We start from the raw sequence: 26,014 nt of genomic DNA on the forward strand, positions 1-26,014 counted from the left end.
GCTAATTTGGGCATTGAAAGACATTGCTATGTCTGTTCTTGTATTTTATGGCTGAATTTTTGCTAAAGCCTTGGAACCTCTATTTCTGTTTTTGCTGCTGCTGCTGTTGTTGTTGATGTTGTTGTTGATTGGATTCATACTGCAGATGTCTGTTCCTCTTAGACAAGCAGAAGCCCAGAGATGTTGTAAATCCTGAATAAGAAAATATGTCAGGATAAGGAATTTTAAAATTTTATTCTGGCCGGAGGAGATGAAATGCCTGTCTGAGTACCTGCTGCTAATGGGCAGGATTTGTCAGGCATTTAGAGTATCTTGCACCAGTCTCTCAGCTTGAGGGAAGAGGCTGAAGGAGGGGCTGCCAAACCTGCAGTAAAACAAAGGAGAATGTGTTAGCTCCACCAGTCAATGTCTAAGGAGGAAAGAAAGTACAATTAACAAAAGCTATCGTGCATACTTGCTTTTCCAGGGCAATTAATGGAATGAAATGACTGGAGAAACACCTCTAAAACCACTAGTGGTTTTTATGGAAACCTCAATCCATTTCTAGTCTTCTGACATTTTAATAAATGTGAACAGATGAAGCTCCCAGCTCTGCTGCATTACATTACATCCATTAAGATGGAATTAATATGGCTTATCTAGGAACCATTATTAACTATTAGTTAATAGTGTCAGTTCTCCCTTCATAGACTTACACAATTCCATCTTTAGGATATCAGAACATTCTGAGATCTCTAGGTTAAAAACAATATTTTTTTACTTCAAGTGCTGTCTTACAGGGAGATAAAAGTACCTTTATTTCACATGCAATGCTTTTCAATAGTAAAACATTGTCATTAGCCTCTAACAAAATACGTCTGGTATCTTTTCCTCTGAATATGTTATTCAGCCGCATTTTGCTTGAATAGCACTCCACTCTCTGTAAGTTAGAGGGAGCCTGAAAAATTTAATACTTCTGCCTATGCAGGAAACGCATGATTCCAAAATGAGAAGTGAGGAAAAGATGACTCACGGGGAAAAGACATGCAGTTAAAAATTTTACCTAAGTAAAATTTGTGTAGCTCCAGGTGAGCCATCCACACTGGAAAAGAAGCTTTACATTTAACGACTATACGGAACCCAATACTTCTGTAAGCATATTAAAAAGGAAGTCATTTGCAGCTAAACAAGCAAGGAAATGAGCTGTAGAAAGGATGACTTGGATTTGTGGTTTTGAGGGACTCAAACCAAAACAACAACAACAACAAACCAGACAAACTGGCTGCCTTTGAGTCAGTTGTTTTACATGGTTATTAGATCGCCATTTTAATACTGGTTTTTTTTGTGGGTGTGAAACTGCAAACCAATTTTCAAAAATAATCCTTGGCCTAAAACCCTTTGTAATGTTAAGGAGTGATATGCTGAAGTGGATAAAAATGTAGCTCTGGCTTTGGCTAGCTATGCAGTCTTGTAGAGTTTTTCTCTTTCTGTTTTTTGACTGTGTGATCATAAAGGAAGTATTTATTCTTCTTGAGCCTCAGTTCCTTTTTTTTCTTTCTTTGTGTTCACCTTTATAGATGATACGCCATGGAGAAGACACAGCACACCGGAGGTATGTTAAAGGGAAACGATACTGTGGCATGGTGTCTGGCTGTGTAGTTTATGGATAAAACACCACAGGATTCAGCCATGCATGAGCCTCGATTTCTCGCTATATATTTGGAAACACTTTCTAGCTCTGATATTATTAAGAGAACAAGAAGGTATGGTGAAAGATTATAGAAACTGGTTAATTTTAGCTGTAATTTTTCACTGTACAGTTTCTGTTTGGGGCAAGATTTAGAACCAGACATAATAAAAACGTAGTGACTTCTACAAACTATATCTTTGAAAACCATACAGCGCTATCCTCTCATATGCATTGGGAATTTGGGCAACAAAAAAGGACGAAAGGACTCATTAAATCATCGATGGACTTAATGAAGAATATTGATTATACCATGATTTGTTTGAATAAGGAACACATTTGTCTTTGGGGAAGTAGAATCAAATCAGAATGCTCCTTAGAATAGCAGATGGGGAGGGTGGATGAAAAAGACATAAGAGTCTATGAGTAGGAGTCCACCTGTGTTACCTAACAACCAGACTTCTGCCTTTTCTGATTCTAATTGATCTTTTCTGCTGATGTCTAGAGTGTATTCGTATTTGTGTATTGTAGAGCTTGCTTACAAGCAAGGAGAACAAGACTTTGTCTGACAGACTTTGGACTTTTCAGGAAAGACCAGTCCCTGGAGAAGGACATCATGCTCAGTAAAGCAGAGGGGCAGTGGAAGACGAAGGCCCTCAAGGAGATGGATGGGCTCAGTGGCTCAATCATGCTGGGCTCAAGCATGGGAACAATTGTGAAGATGGCGTCTGGCCGGAGGGCAGTGGTTTATTCTGTTGTGCAAGGGGCACATAGAGTTGCTGGCGGTTTTGAACTGTCAACCACGTGGACCTCAGGACTGTACATAACCACAACACCACCAGGGCTCTAGTGATCAAAACACAGTGGCAAAAGTGTGTACTATGGAGTTAGCTAACTTAGATTTGATGTTGGTCTTATCACAAGACAATCACAATATCATATTTGGAAGAGGGGTGTTTTTGATGAAGGTTGAAAGCTGTTTGGATGAGAAAAATCCTGGAAAGTTGCACCGACACTTTTTTTTTCAGCCATCATAACAATGCACGTGCTTATTGTTTACAAGTTCCACTGGGTAGTCTACTCAATCCACCCGGCCATACCAACCAAACTCACTGTGTGAAGCCGATGCTGACTCGGAGCGGCCCTGGAGGACAAGGCCGAACTGCCCCTGTGAGTGTTCAAATCTGCAACGCTTTATGGGAGTAGAAAGTCCCATCTTTCTCCCGAATCCACCCTCCTGACTTTATCTTTAGATTTCTTTTTGTTCGCAAAACTCAAAGGACATTGAAAAGATGCACTATTCGATCTCCTGGAGGATGCCCAAACTGCATAGTGGACTTTGGGTTGAATCAAAGAGTCAGAACTCTTCAGGGAAGGGTTAGAGAAACAGAAGCAACTCCCCCGCCTCTCTCCACCCCCACCCCATCCCCAGAGTACAGGCTTAGGCGGAGGAAGATGATCGTGCTGAGATATCCCAGGCCGCTCCTGGGCACGTTGGGCATAGGGCTTTCCACCGACATGGGAGCGGGTATGTGCTTTGCAGTAGGGCCAGGCTCTAGTGTGGTATCTGCATGTCTAGGCTCAATGATAGGATGTCAGGCATGGTACACGTGCCGGGATATCAACCTTAACGCAGCAGTTTATACCCTGGAGACAGCACACTGTAACAAAGTCTGCCTTCAACCCATACTTACCGGCGTGGTCAAAGGCCCCCTTCCAAGGTTGAAGGAAAAACACCTTTTATTGTTTAATCCTCCCTTCGTAGTGCCTCTCTCTGAAGAGGTTAGAAGTCAAGGAATCAAGCTGCCAGGGCTGGTGGCAGAAACAGTCGAGAAGCCATGGACAGATGCTTTGCACTGCTGCAGATCGGCTTTCCCCAGAGGACTGTTCCATCTAGTTTCCATTATAGGAAAAAAATCGAGAAGAAATGTTCAAACAATGAAGAGAAAAGGCTTACAAGGCACCACCGCTCGTTCCAAGCAGGCGACCGAAAAATATTTTCATTCCTCAACTACACCAAGTCGTGAAACACAGTGTGTGCTGACAGCTTCAGGAAGCTGAATCCGTCCTGTAGGTTTGGAGACTGAAGTCATTCTCGATTTATCGAAAAACCTGTCAAGAAGGTATCACAGGAAAAGAGTGTAGAAGAGTGGGCATTCCATTTCACTCCTAGGGACTATTCAAGCTTATAGAAATACTTGTACAATATGCATATTTTATATAAAATCTTTTATAGACAAACATAAAAAAGAGTATAGTCTGAGGGGGAGGCAATGTCCAGAAACAATAGCTTTCCACTTTTATATATTTAAAAAGAAAGATACCTATGATTTGTAGCAAACCTTTTTTTAACTTACCCTCTTTTTTTAAAAAACATTTTATTAGGGGCTCATACAACTCTTATCACAATCCATACATATACATACATCATCCGCACATTCCCTGCATTTATTGTGAAATAAACCTTGGGCACTGTACCTCTATTGTACTTTGGTTTTCTCTTCTGGTAAATAAAAAATATAGAAAAGAAGAAATGAAAATAGATATGTAAAGTACTAGCTCACATTACAAAGAGAGTACTCGGTAATGTTAGTAGGTATTTATATTTATATTAGTTAATCTACCTATGTACCAATGTGAATTTTTCACATAGATTTAAAAGAATAGAATTTTGGCACTTTTAGTGGAGAAGTGTTTCAGATAGTTTTGGTTCGTGACTATTATGCATTTTTACTTCATGTTTGCAATTTCACTTACAATTGTTTAAAACAACAAATATACTCCTGGTTTCTGTGATAATTTGCGCATTGTTTCAAATTTGGCCACATGAGGGCAGCATGACACCTTTTAAGAAAAAGTCAGTTGCCTGCATGTGGGGAGGGGTAATACAGTCTTAAAGCTGCACAAATCATAGATACACAGCTAAAACTAGAAAACTCGGCAATAATCCTCTAATCCTACATTTCATTTGTAATATTGAAGAACTTGAGGTCCAAAGAGGCCAAATGATAAGTCCAAGTAGCACAACCAAAGCCTCAGAACCGAAGAGCAAAGAATCTGTCAGTGGCACTATTAGGAGCAGTAATAACTGCATTACCAGAGCACAAGGTGCTCCGACAGACTTTCATTGTGCACTTTTTATTCATACTGTTTACGGAAGGGGTATTTTTGGAGGAAATTGTGTGCGTATTTCTGATAATGAATTGGTCACTGAAATAACATAAGAGTCTCATTTCCAGAATGACGAAAGTGTGACCTAGGAGGGCAGAAGAGTGAACTGTGTGACTTTTCAAGGTCACCGCCCTACATTTGCAAGCTGTCTTGCAACTGCAGCAGTAACAAGAAGCAGCAGCAAGCAAAGAAGTGTGCACAACAATTTTACCTAAATGCCTTCCCCTGTCCTTTGAGATTACTTCTTTGCCGCCGTCCCTTCTCCAGTCACTTAGTCACATGCATACACGCAGCGGAAAACTTACAAGCGCAAGCATGCCCCCCCCCCGTGGCAACACCCTAAAGGGGATACTCTAGGCAGGAATGCTGCCATTTCCTGTCTACCTTTTGGTCATCGATACCCTGCTTCCAAACTTCACGAAGAAACAGTCTACCAACAACCTGGGTAAGTAGAACACGCTTCTGTACAGCCACAAATCCCCAGACTCCTCCATCTTCCTAATTTCTTTTCCAGCTTGGCTATTCTTTCCTTCTTCTATCCCATTAATGTCTTTCATCTGCTTCACCACATCAGCCTCAACCTTGGGCACTTTGCCATCTGCACAAAATTTTAAGAATTGAGCATATTCATCGATCCAATCAATCGGCCCTGAAATATGGAATGGACCTCTCCCATATGTTGGGCACTGACCTTGAGTGCACAGGGAATAGCAGAGTGCCTGGCATTTAGATAACTCTTTAACAAATGTGTTGAATGAATGAATGAATGAATGCAGTGTATCACTTTGGGGAAACAGTTTTTTATTCTATTGGAGCCCCAACATCTTTCCCCCCATCCAAGTGCGAGCACATTAAGGTTCTTAGCTTAGTGGGAAGAAAACCGCTTATCTTTTTTGTTGCTAGGATACCTCTTCTTCCAGTCACAAAGCTATGCTTGTTACAGTTTTAGCCTCGAGGACAAAATAGATTCCAAGTATGATTAGCATAAAATAAAGAGGCTTAAGGTAATATTGTTAGTTACCAAACTTATGGTTTTTAAAAATTTTCTATTCTATCAGCGTATATAACAACTCCTTGACAGTATAGACTCCCACATTTCACAGATAAGAAAAATGAGATCCAAAAGAGTGTTTCCTTTGGCCGAATTTGCAAATGTAATGAATGGTAGAGTAAGTGTTATAAATCGGGTACCCAACACCCAGGCATTGTTGCTCCTTCCTAGCCAAATTAGATGTCTTTGTTGATCTGCAAGTACCACCACTTGAACGTCATCAGCATGGAGGTCAAACCCCCTCAGTGATTTGGTCCTTGCCCACAGAGTTCCCGGTGTACCTTATTCCCCCTGGGCTATGGGGTATCAACCTCTCCATCCTTTCTTTCTTCCATATCAAGTCCCTCAGAGGCTCATTAGCACATCAAGAACTTCCTCTTATTTTCCTCCAAGTTTAGAAGTCCGTACTCTCAGAGATCCACGGTGTTGGTTCCTCTTTTTTTACTTCTTCCAGATTGATCAAATTTAAGATCCTCCTTGATTTCCTAATCCAGTTGATACAAATACTGGGGGCCATATTCTGTCTTCATCCTCTGTTTATTTTCATCATAGAACTTAAATCTACTAGAAAAAATGTTTTACATTAAATTTGTTTTCCTATTTCTTGTTTGTATTCCTGCCAGATAGTATTACCTGTGAAGTATACTCTCCATGGTGACAGAAGTCTGTCTCTACCACCTTATGGACTGTAGAATGCCCAGTATATAACAGAGAATCAATACATTATCTCTGAAGTGACAAATGGATCAACAGTAAGAAAAAAAGCTTAACCAAACGGATGAAAATAAGACTTATATGTTAAATGGTAATCTGAAAATATGACTCAAGGATAAATAATAAAGTACCTTTAAGTGTTTGTTCTATGTGCATTCTACCTCAGAAGTTTCTAGTTTAAAATTTATTTGTTAAGTATATATGCACATTGTAAACTTTCATATTGGAGGTGTATGGCATTTTAATTAATTTTCAATAAAGTATTTGTATGTTCTCAAAAATGATGATTTTATGACGCTGTCTCAAGTATTTGTGATTGTACTAAGGATGATTTTTGTGACCCTGTCTCAAGTATAGGAGTTGGAGGGGGCTCCAGGCCGTAGAGACCCTGTGCACAGCAGAACGAAACACTACTTGGTCTTGGGATACACATAAATCTCAGGTATATGGATGAATTTTGAGGTTTCACATAATTATAAACCTTAATATAAGAAAAAATTGTTGGGTCCTGCTCAGTATTTATAAAGTCATGAAGTGATCACTGAAGATATGGGTGCTAAAGCAAAGGTTGGTGAAGAAGGGAAAAGGTTGCCAAATTAACATGAAGAATAACATGTGGGTTCCTAAAGGTTTATCTTAAAACCAGCAGCCCTCTAAGAGAGGTATCCGCTACATTCCCAGGGAAAGGCACATCGACCTGTGGGATGCAAGAACTATAATAACAAAATCCAAGATCAGAGGAGGAAATTTTATTGAAGCTTAAATTCTGAGGAATTGGTTTGAAGAAGGCTATGGATGACAGTAAAATCCACTTACAGCGTCCCCATGTGCTGTAAATCTGCAGACTTCCCTCAGACCATTGACCAGGGATATGAATGGTTTTGTCCTCAGACATAGTGCATGCAAAAGTGGATTATTACAGACACAATTAACTTAAAATTTAATATCCTACCATTTGTTTTACCTTTTGACTCTTCCTACATTTAAGACTCTGTTGAAATAGATATCCATATGACAGGCCATTAAGAAAGAAATCCACTAAACTAATGGTTACCGCACAACTCATTTTACAGTGGTTGAAGACAGAAACAAAGATAAAAGCATAAATGGTCTTACTCTTTATGTTTTTTCTAGCATTAAGGAAGTATAACAACTTACATGCATTTTTTATTTTAAATAAAATTCTACATTAAATATACTATTTTAAATGGTTTTGAGTAAATAATCTTATTTCATAGCCTATATCACATTGGTTTCATAAAACAGAACTAACAAATAAGAAATAAATGAATAAATAATAAATTGAGTAAGCTACAGGTAGAATGTAGGAGAGAGAAGAGGCCGTCTACTCCCACAAAGAATTAAGTCTCAGAAACCCCAAGGGGCAGTTCTACCCCGTCCTACAGGGTTGCTATGAGTTGGAATCAACTGGCAGTGAGCTTGGCTTATTTTTTTGGTTTGAGTATGTACAGTCAGAAACTGAGCTGTAAGATCTTGTGTGCCAAATGATAACGATGAGAATTTGGACATCCGCAGTGCCAGATTCAGGTTTATTTGCAAACTACAAGACCCAAGTTGACCTGGGGATACCTGTTCTGGGTTGAGTAAGTGAAAATGAAGGCTGAGATTAAAAGGAGAGCCGAAAGCAAAAGCAAAGGGACTAGCTGTTACTTGGAAGATCATTGCCACGAGCGTTAAACAAATGAACATGACAAGCGTGTGTTCAATATCCAAGTTAAGGAGACAGTCACATCAGTACCGAAAAGAGATGACTAAACAAGTCTGGAACTGCTTTGGGCTGAGTATGAACTTGAGTTACCCTCATTAAGACGGCTAAATGGCTACCTTCTGACTTCCTTTGCAATCATGATTGCTTTAGAGCAGTGTTTGCAAGTTATCACCAGCTTGTAGGCTTTACTACCTCTTGTCATTGTTAGGCACTTTTGAGTCAGTCCCTAGGTACAGTGGAAGGAAACACTGCCCTGTGTTTCCTCATAATCATTCTTTTTAAGCTCGTTTGCAGCTACTGTCCAATTCATCTCATTGAGGGTCTTTGCATTTTTTGCTTTAACTTTTTTGCATTAATGTGGCTGGACTCTACTGACCCTCTACTTTACCAAGCACGAGGACCTCTTTTCATGACTCATCCTTCTGAAAACCTGTCCGAAGCACGGAAGACAAAGAGCCTCACCATCCTCACTTAGAGATGCCTCTTGGCTGCCCCTTTTCAGAAGACAGACGCGTTTGTTCTTCTGGCAGGCCGTGGTACTTTTAGTATTCTTTGCCAACACTATAATTCAGAGACATAAACTTTATTCGATCTTTCTTATTTTCTGTCAAGCAAAAACATACATATGAAGCACTTGGAAATATCATGACTTAGGTCAGGCCAACCTTATCCTCAAAGTGACATCTTGGATGTGTAACACTTTCAAGTGTTCTTTTACAATAGATTTGCCACTATTTAATTTCTTAACTATTGAACTCCTGGGTGCTTATTAGTGATTGGATCCACATAAAATGGGATCCTTGAAAATTTTAAAGTTTTCTCCGTTTATTATGATGATATTTATCAGGCCAATTGTGGGGGTTTTTGTTTTCTTCCTAATGCATACTGAAGGTTTAGACGTTGATTTTCCATCAGTTCTTCCAGTCCTTGTCCAGTTCAGCTAGTAATGTATCAACTGCATATGCAGGTTGTTGATTAGTCTGTCTGTATAGAGTCCAGCCATAGTAATTGCTCAGCATATACACCAAAGTAGTGAGGTGGAAGGATGCAAATGCTTTATTTATCTCTAGGAGAAGAATGATGAGCACAAATGGTTTCATGCTCAGCTCTGAAATCCACCTGGAAGTGCTTCAGAGGAAAGGTCTAGCAATCTGCTTCCAAAAGGTCAAAGCCATTAAAAGTCTATGAAGTAATTAGACTCCAGAACACATGATAGTTCCATGAGTCATTTGTGCTTTGCTTTCTAACTACACTGCAGGGGACACTGAAATAGGTTTACATACTTCTCCTTCTCTGCTGGTCTTTGTCAAGCTTCCCTTGAATCGCAGTTGCAGTATACTTCTTTACCACCCTGGTTTTGAGCATGCCCAACCGACAACTGCTTGAGTCAATGGAATGTGGGCAGAAATAATCATATACTACATCCAAACCAGTTAATTAAGTAAATTAGATATCAATTAATTAAGTTAATTAAATATATGTATATATGCTTAATGATTAATTAAGAAGCATGTCATATTTCAGAATAGCTGCCCCATGACATGAGAACTTATCTCAGAAATGTTCGCTTTTCAGTCTTGGTTCTGATAGGAAGACCCAAACCAATCTGAAACCTGTAATTCAGCCTAGCTCAAGAAATCCTAGGCAAGTCAAGTGAGATGAGTCAAGTGGCATTTGGCCCACAGACATCTGCTCTTGAAAAAGAAATACTTCTATAAATCATGAAAATTTAGAAGGTGCTTGTTATAGCATACGTAGAATAGAAACCTGAATGATTCACCCAATGATAAGGCACAACTACCAGCATAATAAATGCATTGAAAGAAATAAAATGATTAATATAAAATGTTTATAAAACATAGGAATCAGAAATCATATCCAACATAATTAAGAAAACCTTCTGTATTTTAATTTATTTATAATAAATGATCTACTACTTTTGAATAGGCTGACTCTAATACTTTACTCATGACATTTCTAAAAGCAAGTCAGGTTGTGAAGGAGTAGCTATGACTATTGAGGCTGCCCACACTGAAGGAAAACTCAGGGGGCAGATTTTACTTTAGGTAAAAGCAGGGCATTAAGTATACCCGGACCCTGAAAACCACATTGACGCTTAGAATTGGATTTTCCTTATGAGTTAATTGGATGAATACTGTTTTACCAATTTGATCAAATAGATGTTTTATGTACGAAGTTATTTGCAAAAATTTGAGTTCTCAAATGTGGAAAATCTCTCTCTGTGTGTGTAATACAATAGAACAGTATATTCTGTCTTAGATTGTGTTTGTTCCAGACAAGTAAAGAATTGTAGCCATATTCTCATATCTGAAACCCTATGACCTGCAAACAAGAGCTATGTCTGCTGATGTTAGCTATGCTTTTAAGTTACTAGCTCTTTTATTCTTGTCTATTGATGCTTGTTTGGACTTTCCTTCTTCATTGTGAGCGCTATGAAGGCAGAGAGTGTTGCAGTCTTTCAAGTTATCCACAGGGCAGAGTTGAGGGTCTGTGAAAGTGAGCATTCAGTAACTGTTGCTAATTGCCTTCCTTCTCCACTTCACTGTCTTCCTAGAGACCTGGCCAAAGACTGGTTGTTTGAATGAATCCTATCTTTGTTCCGAGGGAGCAGGCATTCTTTTGAGAGAGGCTAAGCATTGATATTTAAAAGACGCAGTGAATATGCATCAAGCATTAAAGGAAAGCTCCAATCAGTACATGAATTGAAAAATGAGATCTAAATTAAAGTCCCAGTATTTTTATTTCACAGAATGAATAGGCATTCCAACAATTCAAAGTTTTGAAGCCTTTTAAAAAGGGATTCATTTAAGAGAAATAATTATTCCACACATCAGTAAATGGTAAACTCATTTTATTTTAAAGCAGCAAAATGAAATCAGACTGGTAAGCTTTTCCCATAAAAAGGTACAGTCTCAGAAACCCACAGGGGCAGTTCTACTCTGTCCTGTAGGGTTGCTATGAGTTAACATCAACTCCATGGTACTGGGTTTTTTTGAGTAATAAAAATTATCACGTTAAATAAACATGCATATGTTTTGGAAGACAATTTGATTTCCTTTGTAAACCCTTTCCAGCTGCAACTTTGAAGTACTGATTTAAAGATTTCCCAAAGATATGAGCTATAACATTTCCATCTTAGTACCAATTGAGAGGGCTAGAAAGATCATGGGACTATCTTTTAATAACAATTTTTATACTATTTGTAGTATATATTAAAATCCTCTTAGAAAGCACTCAAGTGGGTCATTTCCTAGAAGATAACTGAAACGTACCCATTTTCCCTTTTCTTCCCTCAAAAGGAAGAAAGCTTTTAAAAATAACACACTCCTGTAAATTATGGAGGTGTGCTTGTTTTCTATAGTTCCATATTTTGGAATTCTTTAAAGGACCTTTTATCATTTGTTTAGTAGGCATCTAAATAAAAAGGACCTTCAAAATTTTTGGAGAAAAAAATTCATTATCTTTTAATTATTTTTTCCATGAACTTTTTTAGTCTCGTTTAGTATATATATTCAGAGACACTCCTAAAGATAATGGTAACATAGTTGCCAACTTTACAGTGAACTCAAATCTCTTTCCATCCTCTCTCTACTTTTAACGAGGGCAATTATATTCCAATTATCATTGAAATAAGTTAATTTATATTTAATGTAACCAAATGCCTATTAAGCACTATCAACTAAGCAAATAATGGTGACTCAATATGAATTGGAACCAACTCCAGGGGACCTAACAACAATAAGAACACCGTGTTTATAATGGCATGGGGGAAACAATGAAAAGGCAGATTGCCCTTGTCCCTGGACCATTTCACAAACACAGCTAGAATTGGCAGGGTGGGGGCAAGCATTGGGCTACATATAACTCTTGAATTCTAACTTGGACTGAACTGAATCCCAAGAAGGACAAATATTCATAAAATTATAAAAGCAGCCCAAGATGATTTTCAGAGATGGGAAAGGAGATTTAAATGAGTATGACTAAGAGTGGTGATCACAGAAATATAAAACCATTGCATGTTCAGATCCTAATTGGAACTGGTTTTTAAATGAATGAGCAATGACGAGTTCAGATCAAAGTAATAGAGATGATTTTATAAGGAAAGAAAAGAAATTACGGAACAAATATTAAGCCTTTTAGCTTTCTAGGTGGGCATTTCTTGCTCTTTCAAATTAATATGCTCGACAAATCAAATGCTTGATAATTTGAGTTCGCCAAGAGGTGCCTTGGAGGAAATATCTGCTGATCTACTTCCAAAATCCACCCTTGAGGATGTGATAGAAACTAATTCTACTCTGACTCACTTGGATATGCTATGAGTTGGCAGAGACTCTGCAGCAACTGTTAGAGCCATAGTTTGCTAAGAATCTGGAGCATTCTCATAGCATTTGTACAAGGAGTTGGCTGTAATTTTCCTCATTTAAAGAGATGAACAGGGGCTGAACATACTTACATAGCCTGCACAGGTACACACAGCTAATGAACGATGAAATGGGGATTCCATTTAGGTATATGTAATATCCAAGCCAATGTCCACCCGACTGCTCTCCACTGCTCCCAGTGAGGTCTGCTGTTCATCACACTCCATAGGAAAACTTCCAAGCACCTGCCTTTTTCCATTAGATAGGATATGCTTTAATTGGACCTACTTCAATTGGGCCTGTCAATTATATGTGGTCATTATTTGTCACTTCAAAAACGAATTCTCTTTCCCTTAAAGAAGTACGCAGTATTGCCTTTTGTTATTGTGAACATCCCATTTGGGTGGTGCACTTTGGTGCCATGGACATGATATTCAAAGACAGATGTTAACACGTCATCATCAGCATTGCCTGTTCTTGCTCCCTGGTGAAAATGCGGAATTCCATTGGAGATTCATGGCATGTAGCCATATGGATTTGACTCAACCCTTCTCTTTTGACACATTCCCACTTTGAATGACCAGCTTCTTTTTGCTTGTTTCTGGTTCAGGTTTCTTAGGTCGTTTCAATTTCCATTTTTCAAGGATGAATAGTGGGAGAAGGATGAGGTGGGGTGAAGGGCTGAGTAGAAGAGATGGCCTTTCTGAAGCAATTTTTTCATCCTGATAATTTTACTAGGTTAACTTTCAAGCCAAAAGTATAAACTAAGTGGTTTATTAAGACTTTTCCATTTTTTCCTTTTTAAATCATTTTATTGGGGATCGTATAAGATTTTTCCATTTTAAGACTGCCAAATATCCTAAAACGCAGAAAAATTTTTCTGATACACATCTTTAACCCCAGATTTCTGAAATAATATTGTACTGGTTGACACAACAGTCAAGTGTTGGTTACCAACTCACACTTAGACAGTTTGACCTCAGCCAGTGGCTCTGGAGGGAAAAGGTTTAGCAATATTTTCCCATACAGATTATCTTTGGCGCAGTTTTACTCTGTCAAATGGGGCTGCAATGAGTTGAACTTGGCCAGGTGGCATGTAACAGCAACATAACTTAAAAAGGGAGAAAAAAGCAAAACAAAAACCGCCGAACTGATTGCATCAGAGACCACTTTTCATCCATTCTCGTACCTTTGTCTTTGGAAGGAATCGGGCATGTCTTTTTACACTCTCCACAATGTTTTCATTTCTTAGAACCTCATGTGAGTTTCACGTTAGTATTTTTCTCCATGTAAAGTGCTTTTTCATTTCTTCCTTCTTTTCTAATCTTACATCTGAAGCATTTTGAAGGATCAAGATTCATTCCTACTAGTAAATCACTAATTTCATAAGAGGAGGCTGAACATTAACTTTTATCAAAATGCAGGGATCTATCTGTGGGAAGATGGAAGGAAGGAGTGAATGAGTGACAAGAATCGCAGTGATCGACACATAATTCCCCGCCCTCCCCACCAGTGGGATGGACAACAGAAAGGTGAGTGAAAGGAGACAGGGGTGGGTGTAAAGATACGAAACCAATGCCGGATAGGGCAAGCTATGACAAATTAATAATCTATAAATTATCAAGGGCTCATGAGGGAGGGGGAAGCGGGGAGGGAGGGGGAAAAAGAGGACCTGATGCAAAGGGCTTAAGTGGAGAGCAAATGCTTTGAAAACGATGAGGGCAATGAATGTACGGATGTGCTTTCTACAATTGATGCATGTATATGTATGGATTGTGATAGGAGTTGTATGAGCCCCTAATAAAATGTTTTAAAAAAAGATATGAAATCAATAACAATTTAGAATTTATCAAGGAGTCACAAGAGTGGGGGAGAGACAAAAAGGGGGAAAAGAAGAGCCGATACCAAAGGTTCAAAGAGAAAGTAAACGTTCAGAAAGTGATAATGGCAACATATGTACAAATATGCTTGATACAATTGACGAGATGTATAGATTGTTATAAGAGTTGTATGAGCCCCAATAAAATGATTTTAAACAAAGCACAAAAAAGAAATTTGTCTGTAAGTTGAAGAGGAAAAATATTAAGTAAAAGATAAACCTATATACAGTTTGTAAGTAGAAGATCAGGTCAAAAATCATTACTACTAGGGTTCCAGTTTCTATGTGTAAGGGTTTATTCTCTATAAAATATGGTTAGACACGACTCAATGGATCAGTAGATGGCTGAGATTTCAAGAACACACTTGATAGATGTACTCAAACCCAAACTAAACTCAGTACCATCTGGACGATACCGACTCAGAGAAATCCTGTAGAGTACAGCTACTCCTTTGAGCTTCCAAGATATCTCACAATATTAGAAAGCCCTGTCTGTCTCCTGTGGAGTGACTGGTGGTTTTAGGTGCCTTAAACTCATCAGATGTAAACAATGACTTCCAAGGGATCTAGTAAGCCATTTAAATTCAAGGAAGAGGCTATTTCTAGAGATTCCAAATGAGTGACTTCCCACTAATTGTCTGTTTGTTTGTTGTTGTGTGTGGTGATGCTGGAAGCTATGCCACAGATATTTCAAATACCAGCCATATCACCATGGCAACCACATTTCTGAGGAGCTTCCAGCCTAAGAAGAGACTCTGAAGAAGTAAGGGCTGTCCACCTCTGAGGGCTTAGCCCCTAAAAACTGTCTGACTAGCAGCAGAACACTGTTTGAGATATGTAGCCCATAATAAGAGCCTTTCAGATGGGAAGGCAGTCAACATATGATGGGAAAGAGTTGCCTTCTCAAATTAGAGTTGACCACAGTGATGTAGATAAAGCAACACAGGATATACAAAGCTAATTATGTTGGGCTGGGTTGTCTAGAGAACCAAAATCAGTGACACTCATTTACATATAAATTAATTTTGTATCAAGAAACCACTTAATATTAAGAAAATATCCCAGCACAGTCCAACTTAAATTTCTGGGTCTTAAGTCCTGGGAGGCAGCATCAGGCTGTGACCTGACTGACAGGTTGGACTCCACTCTACACAAGTGAAAATTGACATAAAATCTACTGCCACACTAATTAGAGATGATGAAGTGAAAGAGCTAAACATAAAATTTCAAAGGGCAGCTGCAGAATAAAAAGCATTTTAATGAAATTTGCAAACTCCTGGAGTTAGAAGGTCAAAAAGAATGAACATACTCAGCATATCTCAAGCAGGAAGAAATTAAGAAATTTGAGCTTTGGGTTGCAATATAGAAGTACTCAGTGAGCAAAATATTGAACAATGTAGAAAGTATCTAAAAAGGGTAGAGAAATACATAGAATCACGGTACCAAAATGACTGGCTAACATTCAACTATGTCAAGAGGCAGCACATGATCAAGAACAACAATAATGAAGGAAGAAGTCCGAGGTGCACTGAAAGTGTTGGCCAAAAACGAGACAGTTAAATGTCTATACATTGAAACAAAAATCAATGAAAATGCTTCAACCAACCGATACAGTGCTGGAGCACTCACTAGCCTATAGCAAGAAATGTGGAAGACCTCGGCAACCAACTTTAAGAGATCCATATTTGTGCTCATTTCCGAGAATGTGACTCAACAAAATGTGGAAATTATTAAGCAACATCATGAATATCACATGCATGTAAAATTTTCCTGCAGATAATTAAAGACAATTTCAGCAATGCATGGACAGGGAACTGCAACAAATTCAGGTTAAGAAGACATGAATATCACAGCTGATGTGAGAAACATTGTCGCTGAGAACAGAATACGAGAGAGATATTCACTTGCATTTTATTGACTATGCAAAGGCATCTGACTGTGGATTATAGCAAAGTATGGATAACATTGTGAATAACAGAAATCCAGCACAGTTAATTGGGCGCATATGGAACTTATTCAGAAACTAAAAGGCAATTGGTTCAGATAGGACCAAGGAATACGACATGGTCTAAAATCAGGAATGGTGTGCATCAGAGTTGTATCCTTTCACCATATTGTTTTTTTCTTTTCAACATATTCATTCAATCGGTATAATGAACAAATAACCAGAGAAGCTGGACTATTTGAAGAAGAACATGGTACCACTATTGGGCGTTAATACCCATTAACAGCCTTAAGAACGCAGATGACACCATCTTATTTGGTAAGAGCAAAGGGGATTTGAGGTACTTGCTGATGAAGATCAAAGACTACAGCCTTTGAAATAGCCTGCAACTCATGAAAAGAAAGCAAAATTTCTCAGGAAATTCTCGCAAAGGAAAACAAAAATTCATATTGGATCAATAGCCTGATAAATGGAGAAAATTTATATTGTCAATTTTATTTTACTTGGATTCAAAATTTTAATGCAAGAGCAGTTATAAAATCAAATGAAGTTTTGCATTGGGCAACTTTTCTGCAAAAGATCTCTTGAAAGTGTGAAAAAGCAAGGATGTCGCTCACATTGAGTCTCAAGGTCCAGCTAATTCAAGCCATGGTACTTTCAATACTCTTATGCATGTGACAGCTGGGCAACGAAGAAGACTTGAAAAGAATTGATGCAATTGATTATGGTGCTTGTGCACACTATTGAGGGTCCTGTGGACTGCTAGAAGAACAAGTCTGCTTTGCAAGATGGGCAAGCAGTATTCCATATAAGCGAGGTGGCAAGGTTTGGTCTTAAGTGATTCGGACTTGTTAACAGGAGAATTCAGTCCCTGTGAAAGGACAGCTTGCTTGGTAGAGTGTCAGAGAAAAAGAGGAAGCGCCAGAAGGATATGGACTGAAACAGTGGCAGCAGCAATGGGATCAAACATAGCAGCAATTGCAAGGTAGAACAGTGCAGAGTTTCTTTCTGTTGTATATAGGTAAAGAAAGTGATGTTCTACAATGAAATTGGTCAGAAGGCCAAATTATTTATTTCAATCTTTATGGGAGTGAAAAGCCTCATTATTCTCTCTCAGATTGGCTAGTGGGTTTGAAACGCTGACTTTGGCAGCAGTAGTTATTTGAATTAGAGTTAGAAAGTGACTTAGGGTTGCCAATGTAGAGTTTGTATAGAACCCTGGTGGTGTCGTGGTTACAAGTTGGGTTTTGATCTGCATGGTTGGAAGTTCAAAATCACCAGCAACTCCGGGGGAGCAAGACTGGGCTTTCTACTCCTGTCAACAGTGTCAGAAATCCACAGGTGTCACCGCGAGTGAGCATTAGCTTGATGGCACGTAGTGAGAGTAGAGTTCGTATACAATTTTACATGTAAAAATGTGTCTGAGTCTTATATTTGCATTCCACTGAAGCCAAGTCTGGAGTAAACCACGAGAGCTCCTTTTCAATCTAAATACTGTAAATCAGAATCTTCATTTTAACAAGATCTCCAAGTGGTTCTTGTGTATACAAGAGATGTTTGTATATTATCTGTGTTAGTCCAGGTTGACTAGAGAAACAAATTCATAGACACTCATTTGTGTATAAGAAAGAGCTTTATATAAAAGGGCAATTATATATTGAGAAAATATCTCAGCCCAGTCCAGATCAAGTCCATAAGTCCAATGTTAGCCCATATGTCTGATACCAGTCTATAAACTCCTCTTCAGACTCATACAACACACGCAATGGTGCCAAATGCAGGAAGATCATAGGCCAGTGGGTAGACAGTCTTGTGGATCCAGTGGCGGTGTAAGCATCTCAGCACTGGTGTGGGTCTCCACATGGCTCCTACAGGTCCAGGGCTCTGGCTCCATCAATGTCGCTCCAAATGGCTTGTCAACAAGAATGTCTTGCTGGGAGACGAAGCAGAGAGAGAGTGTGGGTCTGGCCTCCAGTGAGCTAATTATAGTGCCTCCAAATGCGGTCATCAAGCTGTGACCTGATTGACAGGCTAAACTCTACTCCTTTACTCTTAATAGTCTCAAGTTGACACCAGATTATGTAGCTACCATATCATCTATAAGAATCACCTGAGGATCTTGTTAAACTATATATTCTGATTCTGTATTTATAGTATGAAATCAAAGTTCCAGGTGGGGGTTGAAGATTGCAACAAACCCATTTGATGTTCTGTTTGATTATCTGAATTTGGCAGTGTGTAATATACAAATGTAGAGTTTGTATAGAAAGTTAAACTTTGAAGTTTGTCTTAAATTTTGTATCTGTAATTCACTAAAGCAAGTCTTTGTATTGCTAACTATCCAGAAGACAAAAATTTACAGATATCCTACCTACATTATCTTTAACATCCTTGATATCTATATTCAGGAGCACTTGTGGAGCTATTTCTAATCCAATTTATGAAGAACATGGAACTTCAGAATGGACAGCACAGACTAGGATGAATTCAGAATTAATAGAGAATATTAGTTGCTTAATGCAGAAAACTTGTTATGTGTAAACTGCTTGTGTGTCTGTAATCAATTAAAACTACCAGTGGTATTACAAATCAAATGATTATATTATCATTAGTACCTATTTACAGCGGTGAAAGGACAAAAGAAATCAGCTGGATTCGCTTTTAAAACTGATGATACAGTTCAAGTTCTCTTAGTATTCCTACGGGCTCTACCTTCCAAGGAATATGTCTGTCCTATGGAGTGGTTATTTGAAAATCTCACTAGGTAAAAAGCTCTTTGAACTGTGTTTTACTTTTTAGCTGAATGAGACCATCTGAAAGTCCATCTAACATTTTCTTTCATTCATACCGATTTGACAGTCTGTCCTCAGAGAAACACGTATCAAACTGTGATGGGGAACTGGCCAGACATTTGAAAAGCTCTTTCAGCCCTGAACTTGCAAGGATGTTTTATACTTTTATTTTGTTTGTAGACTGCTATTCGAGGTAAGCTCCCATGTAAAGTGATTGCATTTTTCCACATGAAATGTATTTGTGGTTGTTGGGAGGACGACCCAATTTCCCTTCTTTATAACACTGCAAATCACTTAGGAGTCCAAGAGAATAGATCTACCTTCTTTGTCCTCATGGTAAACTTATGGTAAACCAGATGCCTTCAAAGCCATTAAAATAAAAAAATTTGTTAAGGAAATATAAATTGTGCATATAAAGTTAGATGCAGTTTTATTTATGAGATACAGGTCATACTGAAGCCTTCAAATAATTCTATTTTAAGTGAGTCTAAATGAAGAGAACTCATTTTTGCATAGTTGTTCATGGTGCTCAAAATTGCTCCAAAATGGAATTGATCACTATTGGATATTAGATACTATATACAACATAATAATACAACATCTCTAACTTTGTCTATTTATGTGCTATTTCATTTCCTCTGCTGGAAGAAATCACATTTAGACCACGATGATTTTCTGACATGATGCATATCAGATAATTAATTTTTATAAGCATATTTTGTCCCTCTTTCCTTACATGCATCATGTCATTCTATGTGGTCCCAGTTTCAATACGTGATTGGAACCTGGTAAAACCACCTTTAGTGTCTGGTGCCTATAATCTGGATGTCTGATGTAGTTAGTTTATTGTGCCAACCTGGCCAAAAAACATATGTGGGATTAATTAAAGAGTGAAATGCTAAATGGCTTGATGAGCCTCTCCTTTCTAGTTCTCGGGTCTCTTGCTTGTGATGGTCGAACCAGGGTGCAGCTGCCTTAGCCAATTCCCTGCTTTAGCTGGCAAGGCTCACTTCCTGCAAATCATCCCCAAGGAGAAGCCGCATGGACCTACCCCGATGCACCCCTGTCAATGCTGAGATGCGTACATGCTCACTGATTCAGCTTTCCTCCTGCAGTCAGCATCATAGTGTGTATTTTGTGAGATGGAGGAGGACTTTGTTGATTGGTGTCAGATATATGGGTTAATGTTGAACTTGTGGGCTTGGGCAGCACTGGGTTTCGATGTTTTCTTAATGTGCACTTACCCTTTATAAAAAAACTCTGTCATATATATATATATATGAGTTTCTGTGGATTCATTTCTCTAATGTACCCAGAATAACACAGTGTTTATTGAGTTGTCTGATTTGATAAAGGTATGGGGGGGTTGGTACAATATCACTTTTTAGTCCAAGTCATGGCTATTACACCAAAGCATTAAATATATAAACATACACACAATGGGTTTTACTGTGCAAGATAGTGTTTGGGGGATAGAAGGCTCCAGTAACTGAGGAACGTGCTTTTAGTGGAGGATAAAAGGCATGCACAGAACACAAAACAGTCCATGATATACTGTGTTACCAAGAAGGAAAGAAAAAAGTATTGAAAGATCCAGAGGAAGAAGAAATTGTTGTAAGGATATTCTAATTCAGAATAATGTGATATCTTCCAAAGACAATTACCCGCTGGGTTTGCAGAAATGAGATTGGGGGATGGTGGGGAGGATATCACAAACTCCTCTATGGCCTGGCTTTGTTCTTTTTTCTCTTTTTCCAGAGTGCTTTTCCCTTTAAGTTTTCATCTAAGAAACAGGATTGTCTTTTTTTCCTTGATAGTTTGAAGGCTAAGCAAGTCATTGCTGTTGACATTCTGTTTCTTAGTAGTAACTCGGTCCTTTTAATATTTAACATAAGGTGTTGGCAAAGAATGTTAAGTATAGCATGGACTTCCCAGAAGAGTGAACAAATGTGTGTAAGAAGAAGTACAGCTGAGACGCTGCACAAAAGCAAGGGCGGTATGAGTTAGTCTTACTAGTACTCGGTACTTATGCTCGATATCCTTTGGGTATATTCTCAAGGGGGACCGGTGCCTGGTGAAGGGCCTCATGCAAAGTACGGGTTATTGAAAAGGTAGAATATCTTCAATGAGCTGGATGGACACACTGAATGCAACAGGGGCTCAAACATGGCAACCAGCGCCAGGGCACTGGGTCAGCACTGCTTTATTTTGTTGCACTCCAACCGCAGTGCTTTTCCTTTTTGATTGCACAATGCAACGCAATGCCTATAATTCAGTCCTGGGGATTCAATTTAATTCATCTGATGGTACAGGGAAGTGAAATGACCTGGTGTGGATCTTTTGCAGTCTTTGTAACCGCTTACCAAAAGACTCCGTGGGGTATGATGGGAGAATATGGTGTAGAAGATCCTGTCTCCCGCCCACCCCCAGTCTGAAAGTGAAAAGTTTAAAAATATTCTTGTTTTCTATTAGCTACTGGAAAGCAATTCTATTACAGCGGGGCTGGATAAAATGCCATTTCTCCTCCTCTAGGCACATTGGAAGAGGAAGCATTCCAAGGCTAACACAGTGAGGAGCCACGTTCATTCCCGATCCCTATATGAAGAAATGGGAGCAGGAAAGACCATGGAGAAAGAACTATGGTAGCAGCAGAGACCATGAGCACATCTGGTTGCTAGGCCCATAGAAAGGTAAAGCTGAGCATATTTGGTCAAGAGGCTGGCTAGAAGAGTGGGCGCCTGTTCTTTGGAAATGAGTCAGTCCCAAAAGAGCTTGATAAAATTTGCCCGAGTTGAGCCCAAATGACTATGTGCTTGAGAGACCAAGAACAGCAAAGAGAGAGAAAGAGAAGAGCCTGCCAGCAAGTTTCAGAAGTGCTTCAGACAAAAGATGTATATTTAAGGTTTTTAAATTTAATTTGGAACCTGTGGACTTCCCCAATAAACCCTTCAACCTTGAGTATTGTCGTTGAGTTCTGTGTAGCCATTGCAATGAACCAGCAAACACATCAGTAGAAGGTCATTCAGGAAGCCAGGTGCTGTGTCCCCAGAACTAAAGGGTAAATTGTTAAGAGGAGTAGCCCATGCTGTTGGCCCTGTTCTCCTGGTTGATCATTGTCTGCGATGTGGAAAGTGTGATGATTGTGTCACCTGAGACTTGAGTGACTCTCTGTAGTGAACTCCTGATTGAAAACCTGTGAGATCTCCATTAGAAACAAAACAAAATACCAGGAAGACTGAGCCTATATAGTCTCATGGACACAGAACTGAAGGCTGCGCTGCGTGGGGTTTCCTTAGCTGAAACTTTGCTTACTTTTGAGCCATTAAAATGAAGGTTTTCTGTGTGCTTCAATGGAAATCATTTTACTAATCACGATTCATATCAGCTTTATAATAAATAACTTTACTATTCATTCATGTGGATTTTGGAGATCTGGTGTCTGCTTTACCACATCTGTGATCACTGGAGCTCTGTATTCTACCTGCAGGATGTTTCTATTTGAAGGCTGCCTAGAGATAGCACAAGAACCTGATTTATCCTATCACCCTGCTTTCACAAGGGTTGACAGTAGTTTGATTCCATTCTAATTCCTTAAATGTAATATATAAAATCCATAAATATAAAAATCCAATATAGTTGATAACAACGAAAGAGCACAGTTCTGAACACACAAACTGTTCAATCTCCTAGACTCATGAAGGAGTTTCATATCTTTCTCTTGAGCTAAACAGCAGGGAAAGCTTTATATTCTGTCTTTTTTTCCAAACCCAGGGCCTATGACTACAATGCTGAGGTCCAGAGCATGCATTGCTTAATTATCTAGCAGCTACCAAATCTCATTTGAGCAAAACCATTTTGATGGATGGGTCCAGCTGTGACCATTGTGTAGCATGATTTTTCTGATGACTTTAAAACGTTGGCTGTGCAGCTGTCATCTGGAACTTTAGAATGCAATAGAATTAAAATGCCAAATCTATTTTGCAGGCCTGTCTGAATCAACAGGATATATAGCCTTCTTCGGGGGGGGGGGGGGAACTTTAATATAGTTTTCCTTTCCATAGTCTAGTGATGTTGTAACTTAATGGTAATGTTTTAGTTTCTTAAATTCTTAAAGCAATTGAGCTGTTTAGAATGGGGTTATTTCAGGAGAGTTTTTGCCAGATAAAGAAACTGTTTTTTGAAAAACTGTTCCTTTATTATTACTTTTTTTCCCTACCAACTCAATACTATACGATGGCTAAAATAATGAAATGGAATTCCTGGTTCTTCCATTCCCAAAATTTGTTTGTAAAAAGTGTTAGGGAAATTACAGGTGGAAGAGTTAGTCCAGCTTCCTCAGCAAGGATGTCAATTCATTAAGAGAGAAAGGGGGCTGATAGACCCGTGTCTACTTACATTAGAAGGAGACTGAGACAATGAAGTAGCAGGGCTCAGGTTCATTTGTAAATCATCTCTGATGATGCTTAGCATACATTTGTTGAAAAAATTGTCATCTACTGTCTATGAAACCAACTTGTCAGCTCCCTCACAGATGTACAGGGGTAGAAAAGAAGTGGTACTTTTTATGGCAATTTAAACGAGAAAAAGGACCTGCAATTTGCAATTGGACAAATAGGGAAGGGAAGATTTCTTAAGTAATACATTTTTGAAATGATACTTATATCCTCTCTTTGTCATGCTATAGTAACTGCTTCTCAAGTCGACAAAAGTAAGAGAAATTCTTCTTTTGAAGTACAAGTAGGGTATATTGGGTTAAAATGTGACGAAATGGTCCATTTATTTAGTTTTGAGATCACCTTTCTCATTAGAAAACACACGCACACACACGCACAGAGAAATTTAGATGGAAATACTTTTTTTTAGCATTATAGAAAGATGCAGACATTCCTTTTAGATTGCATCTCTCTGGTGTCTGTAAACATTAGTATCATGATCCACTAGAGAGAAGTTTAGCCGTCTTACTTCTTTTTTTCCCTTTGATATTATTTCTAACATAAACCTGAGGGAAGCGTGTAGTGTTCATCATAGGGGAAAAATCACAATCTTGACTAGTATAGGCTATCAGGAAATACTGGCTGCTGTTTCTCATCATAGTGAGAAGAACGAGCTATAGATATGTGAAAAGTATTTATGACAGTGTGTGTAGACATTTTTGTTTGCAGACTATTCCACATAAAGTAGAAAATCCTCTACAGCTGTCAGAGTGATTCTATCACATAAAATCCTGACCTTTACCCTCTTTTAGCTGAATTGGATTTTCCAAGTGCTGTTTCCCTCCATTCCATTGTGCCTCCATCTCATACCCATAACATCAGCCTCAAATGATTTCAGTTATTTTGCGTCTGAGAAACATTTTTTGTGCCATTTTTTCAGGTCTAAATTTCAGTCTTTAAGAATGGGTGCTCTCTATTGGTTACCAAGAACGCAATGGGACTATTGCAATGGAGCCAAATAAAAAGACTATAAAGTAAAGATTCAAACAAATAGGTAGTTAAGTTTGACTGACAGCCTTAAGACCAGAATCATAACACTTATTGCAGGTAGGGATGAATGAAAGATGTTTTCAAAGCCATTCTCTTTTTATTGGGGATGTTTGATCTGAGGTTGCAAAGCCAGGGAGAGAATGGCAAAATCTGAAAGAGTGTTCAAGAATATTCCTCTTTCACTAAATGCTCGGATTTTACTTAGCAAAATGAAGCCACATCACCGAATACATTATATTATTTATTAAATAAAAATGCTCTCATCTCATGCACTCTCAGGATAATCTGAATCTCAAGGAATCACATGTTTTTAAAAATGTGTTACCTAAATGAACTTTATTATTACCCTTTTTACACTAAAATAATGTTTCATAATTTTTGTCATTCAAAGATGATTTCCAAGTACCTCAATATTAAACTTGTGTTACATTTTATCTTTTGGGGGAAAGTATGTCATAATAGATCATTTAATAATCAGAAAGACATTTTATCTTTTAAAATGTCCGGTGTATAGTACATCATTTTCCCCTTGCAGTTGCTGGACACAAAAAGAAACCCTAGCAAAATAGAAAGAAGTGGTTGTGACATGAACGATAGGCTAAGATTGATTTCCAATAAAAGGTGAGAAAATAGAAAAACAAAATTAGAGGAAATAGTAGATAGTTTTCCAGAAATGTTAAATAAGTCTTCTGATTGTAGAGCAAAGAAAGTCTTGAGGAGTCAGTGGGCACTGAGTTATAGACAAACTTCAAAACAACATCACAGCTCTTGTTCCGGTGTGTTCAAGATTCGGTCCCACCCGTGACCTACCGCAACGGCCGAGGAAGGCATTGCTGCGGGAGGTGTAATGGACATCAACACTGCTTTATAAGAGGCGCTGAAGACCGCCCTCGTCCACGATGGCCTAGCACGTGGAATCCGCGCAGCGGCCTAAGCCTTAGACAAGCGCCAAGCTCATCTTTGTGTGCTTGCATACAACTGTGATGAGCCTGTGTATGTCAAGTCAGTAGAGGCCCTGGGTGCTAAACCCCAAATCAACCTCATTAAGGTTGATGACAACAAGAAACTAGGAGAGTGGGTGGGCCTCTGCAAAACTGATAGAGAAGGAAAACCCCGGAAAGTGGCTGGTTGCAGTTGTGTGGTTGTTAAGGACTATGGCAAGGAATCTCAAGCCAAGGATGTTATTGAAGAATACTTTAGAT

At 38.7% G+C, this 26,014-nt stretch overlaps 1 non-coding gene and 1 pseudogene across 1 annotated transcript; one reads left to right on the forward strand and one right to left on the reverse strand.

Moving 5' to 3' along the window:
• Window positions 1–1,536: 1,536 nt before the first annotated feature.
• On the reverse strand, window positions 1,537–1,672 carry LOC142444122 (small nucleolar RNA SNORA15). Its single transcript, XR_012783785.1, has one exon. It is a non-coding gene; the product is annotated as a small nucleolar RNA SNORA15 (small nucleolar RNA).
• Window positions 1,673–3,184: 1,512 nt separating this feature from the next.
• LOC142443114 (methyltransferase HEMK2 pseudogene) lies at window positions 3,185–3,693 on the forward strand (annotated as a pseudogene).
• The last annotated feature ends 22,321 nt before the right edge of the window (window positions 3,694–26,014 follow it).

This window comes from Tenrec ecaudatus, chromosome 3 (assembly GCF_050624435.1).
Source record: "Tenrec ecaudatus isolate mTenEca1 chromosome 3, mTenEca1.hap1, whole genome shotgun sequence".
Taxonomy (NCBI): domain Eukaryota; kingdom Metazoa; phylum Chordata; class Mammalia; order Afrosoricida; family Tenrecidae; genus Tenrec; species Tenrec ecaudatus.